Source organism: Chiloscyllium punctatum, chromosome 36, assembly GCF_047496795.1.
Source record: "Chiloscyllium punctatum isolate Juve2018m chromosome 36, sChiPun1.3, whole genome shotgun sequence".
Classification (NCBI taxonomy): domain Eukaryota; kingdom Metazoa; phylum Chordata; class Chondrichthyes; order Orectolobiformes; family Hemiscylliidae; genus Chiloscyllium; species Chiloscyllium punctatum.
In genome coordinates this window covers 70,341,820-70,359,550 of record NC_092774.1, presented here as the reverse complement: position 1 = coordinate 70,359,550, position 17,731 = coordinate 70,341,820, and the positions used below count along the sequence as shown (strand labels likewise).

General features: G+C 46.7%; 1 long non-coding RNA gene across 1 annotated transcript in view; it reads right to left on the bottom strand.

Annotated features, from left to right (window-relative positions):
- Positions 1 to 17,087, bottom strand: part of LOC140460657 (uncharacterized) — a 76,254-nt gene extending 59,167 nt beyond the window's left edge. Inside the window, exon 1 of the long non-coding RNA XR_011954263.1 lies at positions 16,912 to 17,087. This is a non-coding gene — a long non-coding RNA (uncharacterized lncRNA). The remainder of the gene's footprint in view (positions 1 to 16,911) is intronic.
- Between the last annotated feature and the right edge of the window lie 644 nt (positions 17,088 to 17,731).

Genomic DNA, 17,731 nt, shown 5'->3' with positions numbered 1-17,731 from the left:
ATTTCTTGTATCCATTGCTCCCGATGGGATCTCCTCTACATTGGGGAGACCGGAGACCCCTCGCAGAGTCAAGTCACAGCGCTTGAGGGAACATCTCCAGGACACCTGCACCAATCAACCCCGTCACTTTATGGCCCAACATTTCAAACCCCCTCCCTCTCTGCCGAGGACATGCAGGTCCTGGGCCTCCTCCATCGCAGCTCTCTCCCCACCTGATGCCTGGAGGAAGAATGTCTCATCTTCCGCCTCGGATAAATTCAACCCCAGGACATCCATGTGGACTACACCAGTTTCCTCATTTCCCCCACCTAACCTCAGTTCCAAACGTCCAGCTTAGCGCTGTCCTCATGACCTGTCCTACCTGCCAATCTATCTGTTCCCCTCTGTGGGCCCATTGGTGCTTCAGAACCCTTTCAAATTTCACAATATCTTTCTGATAGGAGGGAGACCAGAATTAAACTCACTATTCCAAAAGTGGTCTTACCAATATCCTGTACAGCCATAACATAACTTTCCAACTCCAATACTCACTCAGAGGATTGGGAAAGCTTTCAAAACCCACAAAAAACAGACAGGAAAGAATGGATCAATCAAGAACTCTATCAATCTATCTATCTATCTACCACCTATCTGTTCCATCCTCCTCTCTGACCTGTCACCTCCATCCTCACCCCCATTCACCAATGCTACTTTCGGCCCAGCACACCCCACCCCCAATTTATCTCTCCACCCTGGAGGGGACCTGCCTCAATTCCTGATGAAGGGCTTTTGCCCGAAAAGGCGATTTTCATGCGCCTTGGAAGCTGTCTGACCTGCTGTGCTTTTCCAGCACCATTCTGATCTAAACTCTGGTTTCCAGCACCTGCAATCCGCACTTTTGCCGACCCAATAATCCCAGGGTGTCGGTTTCATATCGACAAACTGACACAAGCAGACACAACGTCTGCAAAAACCCTAGCCACATTACTTTACATTAACGACATCTGTGAAATGATGTCCAGACAACTCAATCCTCTCAGCATCATGGTAGCCCATAAACCTACCAACACACTTAAACAGCGTCTAATGAACCTGAAATACCCTATACAAACAACCAGCAAACGAATGTTATTTACAAAATACCATACAAGGCAATATATACATGAACTCTGCCACACAGTTCTGTTTTTCACTGGAGCATCGTAGGTTGAGAGGTGACCTCAGAGAGGATTATAAAATCATGAGGGGTGTTGATGAGGTGAACAGCAGGTATTCTTTCCCTAGTGTGGGTGTTCAAGATTAGGGAGCAAATTTCGAAGATGAAGAAAGAAATATTTTAAAAATACATAAGGGGCACCTTTTTTTAGAAGATAAAGAGTAGTTCATGTGAGGAATCAATGTCCAGAGGAGTTGCTGGATGCAGGTACAGTTACAATGTTTAAAAGACATTTGGATAAGTACATGAATAGGAAAGGTTCGGAGGGATATGGGCCAAACACTGGCAGGTGGGACCAGTTTAGTTTCAGAACACAGTCAGCATGGACTAGTTCGACTGAATGGTCTGTTTCTGTGCTGTATGACTCTGTAACTGTTCTGTACTGGTCTCAAAACCATTTTCTTACCTTTTCCCATAACTTCTTTGTTCTTCAAACTCACGTAAGCTCAGCCTTGAATACATTCAATAGCGGACCTGACTGCAGAAAGACATCCCCACTTCTGAACTCAATTCCTCTTGCTGATATATACCACTTGCTTTGCTCATTGCTTGCTGCACCTTTCTGACAACTGGCATTGGCTGGTGTTGAAGGACGCTGACGACCCTTTGTCTGTCCACACATCACTCCTGGTGAAGGGCTCGTGCCCGTTACGTCGACTCTCCTCATCCTCCTCCTCAGTTGCTCCCTGGCCTACTGTGGTTTTCCAGCACAACAATATTCAACTCTGATCTCCAGCATCTAACGTTCGCCACATCTCAACATAGCACCATTTCAACCATGCATCTCCTTTCTGCTTTCTTTTTACACTGCAAAGGCTATAACTTCACACTGTGGTACTGCATTTGCCATGTGTTTCCAAGTTGACACACAGACCGGGATCAACTTTTCCAGAGTCTGGCCCCTCCCTCGGTTCACTCTTTCCTTTCAATTGCTGCAAGTCAACAATTGAACCCCAGAATGAAAAAGTGGAAAGAAAAACACTGTTGTCCTCACAAATGTTAGACAGACGAAGAAAGTTACAGTCTGGGATGACGTTTAATCTTATGCAGAGAGAAAAGAGCAGCTTCAGAGCTCACGGTCCAATCTCCACATTTCGACAATGGCCGGCTCTGATTGGCAGGAGGACCAGACTCCTTCTGGTCCTCCAAGGTTCCACACTGCTCCATGGAAAGGAGCTCGCACGCTCCCAAGAGTATACGCAGTGCTTGCTGACACTGGCGGTCATGCGCAGTGCTTGCTAACACTGGCGGTCATGCACAGTGCTTTGCTGACACCACGGAGCATGCTCAGTGTGCAGGAATTTGTTACTAACTTTTCAGTTAAAAAATCACAAAGCACCTGGTGATAGTCCAACAGACTTATTTGCAAGCACTAGCTTTCGGAGCCCTGCTCCTTCATCAGGTGATTGCGGAGTATAACATCGTACCACCTGATGAAGTAGCAGCGCTCCGAATGCTAGTGCTTCCAAACAAGCCTATTGGACTGTAACCTGATGTTGTGTGATTTTTAACTTCGTACACCTTAGTCCAACACGGGTACCTCCCGATCATGACAAATATAAGATTACGAGAGAAAAATGCCGAAGCCATTTTTTTTTTGCTGATTTTTCCCCCACATTTTGTCTGGTTTCTGAACGTTTCTGTCTTTTCCCCTGGATAGAAGTATTCCAAAACTAGAGGGTAAAGGTGAAGGGGAAAGATTTTAATAGATCTAAAAGACTAGGAATAGACATTCACCCCTCACGAAAGTGAGGACTGCAGACGCTGGAGATTAGGGTCGAGAGTGTGGAGCTGGAAAAGCACAGCAGGTCAGGCAGCATCCGAGGAGCAGGAGAATTGACGTTTCATGCATAAGCACTTGGCACTCGGCCATCGCTCCTTCAATCCCCCTGCGATAGCACCTGAACTCGCTGGTGCCCCCGCCGGTGGGAGGAGCAGGTGAATCCCTTCCGGCACTTACAGCAGGTGAATGGCCTCTGTCCAGTGTGGACCCGCTGGTGGGTCAGCAGTGCAGCTGACTGAGTGAAACCCCTCCCGCTCATGGGGCACGTGAATGGCTTCTCTCACTTGTGGACCCACTCGTGCGTCTGCAGATGGCAGATCCGACTGAAGCCCTTCCTACACACTGAGCAGGTGAATGGCCTCTCCAGGTGTGAATGCATCTGTGGCTTTCCAGCACGGATGGGGAAGGGAATCCTCTCCCACCGTCCCCACATTTGCACGGTTTCCCCTTTGGAGGGAACTTTCCTTGTGTTGGTCTGGGATTGAAATTACAAACAGAACGGGGACAATAGCCTTTCCCACCGTGAGGGGTGAGACTTTGATTCCCCCAATCTGAGTAATTGGTTTGCAGCACTTTTCACAGTCAGCGCACTGAATCTCCCTCACTCCGGTGTCTCAGTATTCTTCCTGCCGCACCACTGTCCAGAATCTCTCAAGCAAACAAAAGCAAACATGTCTTCTTGATTGGAATGGCTGCTGATATTCAAGTCTCAATGAATCAAGTGGCTCTGTCAGAAGTTGATGTATCATTTGCTTTCAGATTTCTTTCTACACGCCTTCCTGCGAAGAAAAATCACAAACTAAGTGATCACTGTCAGTACAGTTAATGAACATAACATAGGTGGCAATTCCTGTAGATTGTGAGATGCCTGCTGATCACATATTATCCAGACCACAGAAACCTGAAAACCCTCCTGCAGCCAGGTCGGCTTAGCTGTGCATGGAGGAAAACTTAATTTCAGTGACAATAACATGGAACAAACTGTTGTGGTTCTGTTCACCGAACTGGGAATTTGTGTTGAAGACGTTTCTTCCCCTATCTCGGTGACATCCTCGGTGCTTGGGAGCCTCCTGTGAAGCGCTTCTGTGATGTTTCCTCCGGCATTTAGAATGATTTGTACCTGCCGCTTCCGGTTGTCAGTTCCAGCTGTCCACTGCAGTGGCCGGTATATTGGGTCCAGGTCGATGTGTGTGTTGACTGAATCAGTGGATGAGTGCCATGCCTCTCGGAATTCCCTGGTTGTTCTATGTTTGGCTTGTCCTATAATAGTAGTGTAGTGTTGTCCCAGTCGAACTCACGTTGCTCGTCATGAGTTCGACTGGGACAACACTGCTATTACTACAACAATGAGCACAGGAGCAACAAATCTTCTCCCAAACATGGAACAAACTGCCTACAAAGATGCTGGAAATGGAGCTGAATCAAGGGTATGAAAATGAAATGTTAAGGCTGCTTGAGAAAAGAAAGCCAGTAAAGATGCTGAATGGCTTCCTGCTGACCTATTAAAGTAAAAAAAAGACAAAAAATGACGTAACTCCATTACTACATTAGAAGCTGAATAATAATTGCAAAGAAACTTTTACAACAGCCAACAATATTAGATATACACCATATAGAACAAAGAACAAAGAAAATTTACAGCACAGGAACAGGTTCTTCAGCTCTCCAAGCCTGAGCCGATACAAATGTCCTGTCTAAACCTGTCGGTCAATTCCTAAGCATCTGTATCCCTCTACTCCCGCCACCCCCACCGCCCCCACCGACCCCCACCGACTCCTGACCCCCGACTCATGCATTTATCCAGACGCATTTGAAATGAATCTACCGTGCCTCCTATGCTGGCAACGCGTTCCAAACGCCCACAAGCAAAGCTTGTGTTCAGTTTGAGTTAGTGTTGCCCTTGCCGCGTTCATTGTAATGGCAGCTGTGCCCCACCCAGGCAGTCGGATCTCGTTTAACGAAGCTGCTTTTTGAGAAAGTTGATTGGCCGTTTTGCACAAGGCAATGTAAGAAACGAGGGCTCCCGCAGCTGAAAGCCCGAAGCGAGAATCATACCCCTAGACCAACGAGCCACAAGCTCCCATGCACCTCCAAGTCAATGCAGTTTGAGTTCAAGCAAAGCAAGGGGTTTAAATTTATTTTAGAAAACCTCCTTTGTGCCGTGGGAAAACTCCTGCCGCGGGAAACGCAGTGTTACAGATTCATAGTAACAGAAGCAGGAGTAGACCATTTGGTCAATCCTACTCCGTCATTCATTAAGATCACAGCTCCACCAACCTGCACTATCCCGACCGCCCTTAATTCTCCTTCAATGCAAAAACCCATCCAACTGTGCCTTCAATATACTTCATGAAGCTGTCTCAACTGCTGTCTTGGGCAAAGAATCCCATGGAATCTCACAGAGTAACACAGATGTACAATACGGAAACAGACCCTTCGGTCCAACTCGTCCATGCAGCCCAGATGCCCTAACCTAATCTTGTCCCACTTGCCAGCACTTGGCCCAAATCCTCATAAAACCTTCCTGTTCATATACACATCCAGATGCATTTTAAATGCTGTAATTATACAGCCTCCACCACTTACTCCAGCAGCTCATGCCGTACATGCATCACCCTCTGCCTGGAAAGGTTGCCCGTTATGTCCCTTCTATATCTTTCCCCTCCCCTACCTAAAACTATGCCTTCTCGTTCTGGACTCCCCATCACAGGGAAAAGAACTTGTGTATTTGCTCTATCCATATCCCTCATGATTTTATAAACCTCTATAAGGTCACCCCTTAGCCTCCGACGCTCCAGCGAAAACTGGCTACTCAGCCTCTCCCTACAGCTCAACCCGCCAACCATGGCAACGTCCTGGTAAATCTTTTCTGCACCTTTTCTATTTTCACAACATCTTTCCGATAGGAAGCAGACCAAAATTACATGCAATATTCCAAAAGTGGCCTGACCAATGTTCTGTACAGTAGCAACATCAGCTCGCAGCATCGATACTCGATGCCCTGACCAACAAAGGAAAGCATACCAAACACCTTCTTTACCATCCAATCTGCCTGCGTCTTTACTTTTAAGGAACTATCAACCTGAACTTCAAGGTCTCTTTGTTCAGCAACACTTCCAAGGAACTTACCATTAAGTGTAAAAGTCCTGCTCTGATTTGTTTGTCCAAAATGCAGCACCTCACATTTGTCGACATTAACCTCCATCTGCCACTCCTCAGCCCATTGGCCCATCTGATCAAGATTCCGTTGAAATCTGAGGTAACCTTCTTTGCTGTCCACTACACCTCCAATTTTGGTGTCATCTACAAACGTACTAACTATACCTCCTCCGTTTACATGCAAATCATTTATATAAATGACAAAACGTAGTGGATCCAGCATCGATCCTTGCGACACACCATTGGTCACAGGCCTTCAGTCTGAAAAGCAACCCTCCATCACCACCCTCTGTCTTCTGCCTTCGAGGCAGTTCTGTCTCCAAATGGCTAGTTGTCCCTGCATTCCATGAGATTAAACCTTGCTCACCAGTCTCCCATGTGGAACCTTGATGAATGCCTTCCTGAAGTCCATATAAATCACGTCCATCGCTCTGCCGTCATCAATCCACTTTGTTACTTCTTCAAAAAACTCAATCATGTTCGTGAGACATGACTCCCCAAGCACAAAGCCATGCTGACTATCCCTAATCAATTCTTGCCTTTCCAAATACATGTAAATCCTGTCTCTCAGGATTCTCTCCAACAACTTGCCCATCACGGATGTCAGGCTCACTGGTCTATACTTCTCTGGCTTTTCCTTACCACCTTTCTTAAATAGTGGTACCACGTTAGCCACCCTCTAGCCTTCCGGCACCTCACCTGTGACTATTGATGATACAAATATCTCACTAAAAGGCCCAGCAATCACTTCCCCAGTTTCCCACAGAGTTCTAGGGTACTCCTGATCAGGTCCTTGGAAATTATCCAACTTTATGCATTTCAAGATATCCAGCAATTTCGCATCTGCAATATGGACATTGTTTCAACATGTAACCATCTATTTTCTCACATTCTATATCTTCCATGCCCTTCTCCGCAGTGAACACTGATGCACAATATCCGTTCAGTATCTCCCCCATCTACTGCAGCTCCACACGAAGGCTGCCTTGTTGATCTTTGAGGGGCCCTATTCTCTCCCTTGTTACCCTTTTGTCCTTAATGTATTTATAAAAAACACTTTGGATTCTCCTTAACTCTATTTGCCAAAGCTATCTCATGTCCCCTTTTTGCCCTCATGATTTCTCTCTTAAGTATGCTCGTACTGCATTTATACTCGAAGGATTCACTCGATCTCTCTGTCTATACCTGACATATGCTTCCTTCTTTGTCTTAACCAAAATGTCAATTTCTCTAGTCATCCAGCGTTCCCCAACATACCAGCCTTTCCTTTCACCCTAACAGGAGTATACTGTGTCTGGACTCTTGTTATCTCATATCTGAAGGCTTCCCATTTTCCAGCAGTCCTTTAACCTGCGAACAACTGCCCACAATCAGCTTTTGAAAGATCTTGCCGAATACCTGAGTTTTCCTCCAATTTAGAACTTGAACTTTTAGAACTGATATTTTATTTTCAATCACTATTCTAATGTTAATAGAATTATGGTTGCTGGCCCTTAGGTTTTGCACTCTCCCCGGTATGTACATCTAGATTGTTATTGAGAAAATTTCCTTGTACACACTTAACAAATTTCTCTATTTGACAGATAAGTAAATGGGCAGGAGTTATACCTTGGGTTCACTCTTCCTTCATTCCCATCAACCCTACCCCCATTCCCACCCCAATCGTCCCAAGGCACTTTCCCCTGAAACTGTCGTATGTGTAACACCAGCCCATCTACCTGCACCCTCCTCACTATGCGAAGGCCCAAACATACCTTCCAGGTGAAGCAGCACTTTACCTGCACTTCCCACAACCCAGTCCACTGCATTTGTTGCTCACAATGTGCTCTCATCTACATTAGGGAAATGAAGCGTAAACTGGGTGACTGCTGCACAGAACATCTACGTCCTGCCCGCAAAAAGAACTTGAGCTTCCAGTTGCCTGCCAATTCCACACCCCACTCTGTTCCCTGGCCAACATCTCTGTCTCAGGTTTGCTGTAGTGTTCCAGCGAAGCTCAGCACCAGCAGAACGAAGAGCACCAAATATTGCACTTGGGGACCATACATCCTTTCGGTCCCAACATCGAATTCAATAAATCTAGGGCCTGAAGTCCATAGTATCCTCGTCCCTTCCACACACACCAAGCCTTGTTATCACATAGTCTGTCATTACACACTACCTATTCTTAGCTATGGACAGTCTCCATTTACTGTTGTTCACCCTCCCATGCAGATTGTTATCAACTCCCTTTCCTGTCCAAAAATTCTTCCCTCGTTTAGGGCTATGTCCTGATCTATCATTTACTGCGTCCTCCTTCCTCCCACAATATTTTTCGCATATAAACCGATAATTTCTCAATCACCATCAGTTCTATGGAAGGGTCACCGGCAACTCCTGTTTTTTTGTTTCTGATATACAGCATCCGCAGTTCTTTCAGTTTTTTTATTGAGAGAGAGTTGGAAATTGTTTCGATAGACAGAGGGAGAGGGGGGAGAGACAGAACAGACATGAACTGTTGATCTCCGTTGTTCCTCATAACGTAAAATCATTGCAGTGCAATCAGTTCTCTTAACCATGAATAGAAACGCATCGCTTTCTGTAGGCTTGTGGCGCAACGGTAGCGTATTTGATTCAAGCTCCAGCAATTATGTGTCCAAATCACACCAAGCTCATTGCAGTCAACTATATCCCAAGAAAGGAGTATGCTCGCGGGTATGTGTTGAGCCAAGTCTGCTTCCCGGGCACTTTCGATCACACATGAAACTTTCCTGTCAGTTTGATTTGTGGATACTGTGTCAGGGAGGTGCTGCGCCCGTTGTTTGGGTAAATGCTCAGCTTTCCCCAGTATGAGAAGTAAAACATGAACTGTTGTATCAGGGGATTTAAACACTGCCGCCTCCCTGTGGGCAGCCACTTCGTTCGGTTGGTGACAGCACGGATATGAATAACATTATTCCGATATTTTTACAACATAATCTAGAGACTCCCAGCTTTATGTTTCAATATATCAGAAGAGTGACAGCGAGTTCAGAAAGAAAATTTCCCACCAACAGCAAATTCTTTCCTCTCACTGGACACAGTTAAAATTATCTTTATTCACCAGAAGGAGCGGAAACTACAGTCTGACGGCCCCTCTCCACATTAACGGTGAGCCTGAATTTTATAAACGGTGTCAGTAAAATCCAGTGGCGGACATTGATTTGGTTCAATCGTTTTTTTTTGCCAAGTGTAATTCACCGAGAGGATGCTGCTGTGTGAAACAGAGTGGGGAATTACTGCAGGGCCTCCTGCGCATGGAACACACCGCAACTGATGTGTTTCACCTTCACCAGTTTATTCCTATCTCGGAGAAAAGAGGTTTTATGATTCGGATCATAGCAGCCAGACAGAGAACAGGAGAAGAGCACTCAGCCCTTCACAGGCTTGTCACCACAGCTGGGTCACCGTGGCCTGTGTATCAGAATGGGACATTTATTTGCATCTACTGACTGGAAGCACAACAAATTGGAGTGCTGGTGGGACTATCACACAGGAGAAAACGGCTTTGACCTATCAGCTGGAGCAGCTCCCAATGCGCAACTCCGCTCACCTCAACTGAATAACTGTAAACAAATTACTCAGTGATTCAAAGGAATACTCCGTTTTGAATCTGCATTGTGGCATGTACCTTCGAGAATGATGTCAAAACACCTTCATTGCTGTGATGGAGTATCCTGTTGGGCAGAATATATCCGTTGTCAAATTTCCCACATGCTGTTGTTCCAACTCCGATTTCACTGAGAATCACAAAATGCGTGACAGCGCAGACTGAGGCCGTGCAGCCCACCTTAGCTCTGCTGGCTCGAGACAATATATAAATAAGTGTCTCTATGTGTATCATTCTGTCGCCCTCTCCCTGTAAATCTGCACATTGTTACATTGAACATGACCATTGAATTCCCTTTTGTGTCCATTGAATCTGCCTCTTTGTCACTGTCAAACAGGGATTTACTGACCCTAATCCCTGTGCGAAAACATTCTTCCTAATGTCACTTTTACTTTTCCGAATGACTTTAAATCTCTGCCAAATGGTTCTCGATCCTTTCATTCATGGGAGCATTTTCACTTCATTACTTCCTCTGTCTAGACCCCTGGTGACTTGGAAAACTTCAATCAGGCCAACGTTCAGCCTTCCGTTCAACAAAAGCTCCCAACTTTCCAATCTACCTTCACTGCTGTCATTCCTCATGCACGGCACCATTCACTTCAACCTGTTCAGCACTGTCTCCAATCACTTCACTTCCCGCTTCCTGAAATTTCGCACTCAGAACTGAACAGTCATGCAGCTGGATGATTCGGATTGCGCGGGCGAACAATCTACAATTCTTGACTCCACTTTTCACAAATGATCCCTTCGCATAGCTCACTGCAATTGGAGCTCTGCCCCATCCTTCCTTCAGACAGTCTGATCTCGTTTCATTGAGAAATTTTGCACAAGGCAATTTAAGAAATGAGGGCTCGTCCGGGATTCCAACCCAGCATCTCTCGCCCGAGCGTGTAGCTGAAGACCCAAAGCGATATTCGCACTGCTAGACCAGCGAGCCAATGGCCGTTGAAATCCGTCTCTGTCCTGACCCCTGACACCCCAAGCGCCCTCCCCTGAAGCAGTTGAGACTTGCTCAGTGTGAAATACATTTGACATTGCTCCAAGAAATGCAAACAGCAAAGAGATTCCACAACATTTGCTTCTCATTCTGTCTCCCTGCGCCCAGGACGCTGCTGTTTGTCCCGTTCCCAGGAACCGGACTCTCTCCACTGGCGGATAATTAAACCATTTTGTTTCTACTTGCAAACTGTTCTGGGGAGGGCAGAGCCCATCCGATCTTCTGCTCTCTCTCTATCACTTGGGATGGGAGACGTCAGTTCCACTAATGCGTAGGAAATTGGCAAGTTTTAACTACATTACAAAGGTCTGTAATCAAAGAAACAGAAAGATGCTGTGATGGCGGGACAGAGAGAAATGGACACCAGAAACTGTTCCCTCAGGTAAATTCATATGAGTACATTTGTGTGCAGCCTGCTTGGTGTTCAGAATTCGTCTTCACACAGCAATCCTGCAGAAAGACTTTTCTAACACGGGCGTCTGTTTCTTTGCTGCGAACGGGCAGCAGTGAATATCTGAGCCCCAACTGTCCCAGATGAAGTTGAAAATGAGCCATTGTTTCTCCCTCAGCCGCTCTGTCCCAGAGACAGGGAGAGGGACGGCATCAACGCGTGACGTCATTCCGCCGCAGCCTGAAGCCGTTCAGTCCATCATTTCCATGTGACTCTGTGTCACTTGTATCTCTCCGAGATGATTCCCAATCGGTGATATGTGTCCGAATCATGGGAACTGTGTCTGTGTGGTGATGCTGCTTTCGAAATGCTGATCGTCCTGTCATTCACGTCTGAACCGGAGAGGGGAATTATTGCAGGGAATGAATACGACCGCAAATAATGTGACCCTGCGGCTCAGTGGTTAACACTGCTGTCTCATAACGGGACCTGAATTCGATCCTACCCGTGTGCAGTTTGTTCGAGTGTAGTTTGTTCAATCTCTGCGTGGGTTTCCTGCTCCTGTTTCCTTCCACAGTCGAAAGATATGCAGGTTAGATGGATTGACCATGCCCAGAGATCCGGTTAGGCGCATCAGTCAGAAGGAAATGTAGGGTCTGGGCGGGTTACTCTTCGGAGGGTTGATACGGACTTCTTGAAGAGGAGGGCCTGTTTCCACACGGTAGGGATTCGAATTCGAATTGTTTCAACTTCACCAGCTCATTCCGATTTCAGAGAAGAGGTGTTAGGATTCAGTTCAGAGCAGACTGTCGGGAAACAACTCAAATCTCCACAAGCACTTCCCCTCAGTTGTGCAAATTGGGCCAGTGTTTAGTGACAAATTCAGTTCAGGTACTCGAAGAGTTGGGAAGCAGAGGCAAAGGCAAGATACAGAACAGAGTACCGTTACAAAGCGAAGCAATAGCAGACGATAGTTTCGATCGAGTGACATGAACCCACTCTACTTTCCCGCACGGAGTGTTTTGCACAGATCCCTTCAACCTTTCGTCTGGCGTGTGGCAGGCACGTTTGAGACTGATGTCAAAGACCTCCACTGCTGTCGTGTAATATGCTGTTGTGCAGACACATAGAGGCTGTCTAAATATAAACGGTGTTCTAAATTCCCACAATCTGTTGGTCGAACTGTGATTTCACTCTGAACCACAACGTGTCACAGCGCAGAGGGAGGCCATGCGGCCCACCTTCGCTCTGCTGGTTATTCGCCGTAAGTAAATGTGTGTCTCAATTCGTATCATTCTATTGCCTTCCCTGTGTAAATCTGCACACCTGAACATGACCACCGAATTCCCTTCTGTGTCCAATGAATCTTCCTCTTTGTCACTGTCAGGCAGGGATTTACTGACATTAACGATTCCCTGTATGGAAACGTTCTTCCTAATGTCACTTTTACTTCTTTTCTTCGTGACTTTAAAACTCTGCAGAATCATTGTGGATCCTTTCAGGCGTGGGAGCATTTTCACAACATTATTCTCTGTTTCTAGGTCCCTCATGACTAGCAAAGCGTCCATTCTCCGTGTAGAGCTGTCCCAATTTTCCAATCTAGCTTCATTGCTGACATTCCTCAAACACCGCATCTCTGGCAAGTCTGCGCAGTAGAAGACCCAAAGCGAGATTTATACCCCTAGACCAACGAGCCAGAAAGCGGGCATGCACCCACCCGCCACACCTCTTGAACTAACTGTGACTTGTTCAGTGTGAAATACATTTGACACTGCTCTAAGAATTGCAAGCGGCAGAGAGTTTCCAGAACAGCTGCTTCTCATTCTGTCTCCCTGCTGCTGTTTATCCCGTCCCCAGAAACCGGGCTCTCTCCTCTGGCAGGTAATTAAACTATTTTGTTTCTAAACATTTTTCTGACACCAAGGTTGCCAGTGACAAGCATTGCCCTCCTCAACATAGGGTACAGAGAACAGGAGAAGACCACTCAGACCTCCACGAGGGTGTCACCGCAACTATGCACGTCGGGCCAGAATATCAATGTGAAATATTATGTCGAAGATTTTTGGGAAGCAGGTGAGAAGGCAAGGTGCAGAACAGAGCGCCCTTATGCGGGAAAGCTGCTCAAGACGACATTGAGTGAATAGGAGAGAATAGGACATGGCAGATTTCAGTCCCTAAAGTCATGGAATTCAATATTGAAGACCGGAGGGCTATAGGGTCTTCAAGGGGAAAATGAGGCGTTGTTCTTCCACCTGGAGCTGAGCTTTGCTGGAACACTGCTGCATGCCTGAGACAGAGATGTTGGCCAGGGAACAGGGTGGCGTGTTAAAGTGACAGGCAACCAGAAGCTCAGGGACAGTTTATCAAAGAAACCTCCCTGTGGGTCAGGGCAACCCCGCATCGGGAAGCACTGAGATGGCCAACCACTACCAGTTAACATGGGGAATACATCTCCACGTTGCACAGCCTCGAAACAAACTTCCCGTTCTTCCACTTAAAGTTCAAGAGCCCTCAAACCGAAATTCCCCAGGTTCGTTTGGAAGAATGTTTCCAGGTGTTTGCAAAGTATATCTATGAGCACTTTGTTAAAGTGTGAACGTTGCGAGTGTTGAAATTGTGAGATTCTGAGCGAAATCACAGTTCGAAAAAACAATGTGGGAATTTAGACAGAGTTCATATTTGCACGTGAACGATATGTCTGTGGGTGCGTGATGGGAGCATAACCCAGATGGGAAACCATCTCGCCTATTCGCTCAATGTCGTCTTTAGCAGCATTCCCATCTAACGGTGCTCTGTCCTGCACCTTGCCTTCTCATCTGCTTCCCAAAAAAACTTTGACATAAATATGACACATTGATGTAGTGGACCAATGTGCGCAGTTGAAATGACACACCCGTGGAGGTCTGCGAGGTCTTCTCCTGTTTCGTGTCCCCTATGATGAGGAGGGCAATGCTTGTCACTGGTCACTCCAGTGTCAGAGAAAGGTTTAGAAACAAAACGGTTGAATTATCTGCCAGTGGAGAGAGCCCGGTTCCTGGGGACGGGACAAACAGCAGCCGGGAGACAGAATAAGAAACAACTGTTCTGGAAACTCTTTGTCGCTTGCAATTCTTAGAGCAATGTCAAATAAATTTCACACAGAGCAAGACTCAGTGGGTTCAAGAGGTTGGGCGCGGTGTACATGCGTGCCTGGTGACTGGTTCGTTGGTCTAGGCGTATAATTCGTGTTTTGGGCCTTCTTCTCCGCAGAACTGTGAGAGATCCCGGGTTCAAATCCCAGACAAGCCCGCATGTCATGATTTGCGAAAAAGCGCCTGATTAGTTTTCTCAAAAAGCACCTTCGCAAAACGAGGTTGGGCTCCCTGGAGTACGAATGGGCCAGAATGTTGGTAGGGAAGTGAAATGATTGGAGATAGCGTTGAACAGGTTGTCGTGAGTGGTGGCGCTGTTTGAGGATTGTCAGTGATGCGGGTTGATTGGAAAATTCGAACAGCTCTCCTCGGAGAACTGAAATTTGAAATCTGGCCTGATTGAAGTTTTCCAAGTCATGCGGGGTCCAGACAGAGAAAGCAATGTAGTCAAAATGTTCCCACGCCTGAAAGGATCGGCCACGATTCGACAATGTTTTAAAGTCATGATGAAAAGAACTAAAAGTGGTATTAGGAAGAATGCTTTCGTACAGGGAGTCATTAGGGTCAGCAAATCCCTGTCTGACATTGACAAAGAGGCAGATTTAAGAGACGCAAAAGGGAATTCGGGGGTCATGTTTAAAATAACAATGTGGAGAATTACACGGAGAAAGCAAGAAAATGATACGAATAGAGACAAACGTTTACTTACGGTGTAGAATCAGCAGAGCGAAGGTGGGCCGCATAGCCTCCGTCTGCGCTGTGACAAATGTTGTGATTCAGAGTGAAATCACAGTTCAACCAACAGAATGTGGGAAGTTAGAAAAAAGTTTATATTTACACAGCCTCCATACGTCTGCGCAACACCAAAAAGACGACAGCAGTGGAGATCTTTGACATCAATCTCGAACGTGCATGCCACGCGCCAGATGAAAGACTGAAGGGACCTGTGGAAAAGGTGGCACTTAACAGAGCAGAGTGGCGTAGCGGGAGCTTGCTGGGCCCATAGCCCAGCGGTCGAAGGTTCAAAATCCACCTCTGCTATTGTGTAATGTCTCCTTGGGCAGCTTTCCTTTGCAATGGTTCTGTTCTGTATGATGCACGGGGGAAACTCACACGGTTCAAATAACATGCTTTTGGAGGTGTGAGTGGTCTTCTCCTGTTCTTCGTCGGTTTCCTATGAACTGAGTCGCGATGTCAATGAGCTGATAAAGTTCAAACGCATACTTAGCGATTTCGTCCATTCCCTGCAGTAATTTGCCACGCCGGTTCGGACGTGAATGACAAGCAGATGTTCTGGAAACTCTTTGCTGCTTGCAATTCTTGGAGCAAAGTGGAATGTATTTCACACTGAGCAAGTTTCAGCTGGCTCAGAGTCTCCAGTGTACATTGCTCTCGTTCCCGCCAGCTCAGAGTGAGAACAATAGGAGGGACAAAGGAGTGAATAACGATCTGTGTGGGAGGGTAAATGGAGACCGTTAGTGGATAACAATAAGTAGTGTGTCATAGCAGACTATGTGAACACAAAGACTTCAGGTGCTTGGTTCTTTGCATCTCTGGTAAATTCAGCACACTTGCCTTCATGGTTCACACCGTTTAGTTTCGGAGTTGGGACATCATGTGGAGATTGGACAGGATGTTGTTGAGGCCATTTTGAGTACTGAGTACAGTACAGGATGTTGTTGAGGCCATTTTGAGTACTGAGTACAGTTCTGGTGGTCCGGTAATAGGAAGTATAGGGGTAACAGGGTTTGGTAAAGATTATCAGGAGGTTGACAAGACTGGAGGGTTTGAGTTTCAGGAGAGACTGGGACCTCTTCTCCACTTTATTGAGAGTTATAAAATGATGAGGGGCGGAAGTAAGGTGAATAGCAACGGGCTCTTCCTTAGCGTAGGGGAGTTCAAAACAAGGGTGCTTTTTCATAAGGTTAGAGGAGAGAGATTTACAATGAACCTGAGGGTAACGTTTGACAGAGGGTGGTATTTGTATGGAATGAACTCGCTGAGGAAGTGGTTGATGCAGGTGCAGTTCCAACGTTTAAACAACATTTGGATGGGTGCACGGAGAGAAAGGTTTTAGAGGGGTATGGGCCAAATGCACGAAAGTCGGGCGAGTTTAGTTTGGAATCCTGGTCAGCATGGGTGAGTTGGATCGAAGGGTCTGTTTCTCTGTTGTACACCTCCATGAACCAGAAGTGATCTTATTGAAACCAGTAGAATTCTGAAAGTAGCTTGACAGGATAAATGCAGATAAAATACTCCTTTGTGGGTCGGAATGTCATAGAATCCCAAGAATGTGGAAGCAGGCCATTCAGCCCAGTTATTCACACTGGCCCTCTGAAGAGCATCCCACTCATACCCACCCCCTTACTCCGTATTTCCCATGGCCAATCCACACTAACATGCAAATTCCCGGGCACTATGGGTAATATAGTACAGCCAATCCTCCCTAACCTACACCATAATCTATAAATTATTTTAGTCCGCAAAGGTAAAAATCACAAGGATTTTAAAAGTGACCCTAAAAAGCACAAGCGCCAGTCAAAGCAGATGGAAAGTGAGTGTATAATGTCACTATGACAGGACAGGCCCCACATTCCTTCCCCTCCGTCCCCCCCAACCTGCCTCACCTTTCACCTCCCGGGCCCAGTACCTTCCAGGTGGCCCCAGAGTTGACACAGGGGCCGCCCCACGACCAGTAGAACTCCACCACCCAGGCGGCCGACGAATTCCCAAACAGGCCCTTAACACCATCCGCCTCCAGAATGGTCACCGGCTCCAATCTGCTGTACAGCCGGGCGGTGTGGCCGTGACACAGCAGATGCGCCAGGAAGGCGGCGGTGCCCAGTGACGGGTGTCTGCCCCGGGCCGCACGGCGCCATTTTCCTAACGGCCGCCCCTTCCCCGCTCGAGCGACTTCTCCTCCCAACCGCCTTCACCCCCGCGTGACGTCAGCTCAGGGGGGATAGGCGGGGCCGGGAAGCCTCACCGTCACCAAGTAACAGCCACCTCGCGCTGCAACTGCTCATTCACAAAAACAAACTCTCCTGTCTCGCTCTGCAGCTGCAGGGGGGACACTGCCACGTTTCGAGGAGCCCTGTCGACATTGGGAAAGCTCACGGCTCAATTTAAAGAGATATTCCGACATATAACGATACATCATCATATCAAATTGGGGAAATCCGCATTTTAAAGGGACATGGACATTTTAACGGGCTATTTCTGCAAATAAAGAGATTTAAACAGACATGAGTATATTTCATAGGGATGTGGTTCGAAGAGATACTGCCCTATTTTTAATCCGAAATATCCCTTTAAGAGACGTAGTCATATCTAAAGGAGTAAATATACATTATCGACGGGGAAGATTGCACTTCATGGAACATAACACCTTTACAGGGCTTAACTACATGTTTATGTACATTTATGGATATTTTTATGTTTGAAAAG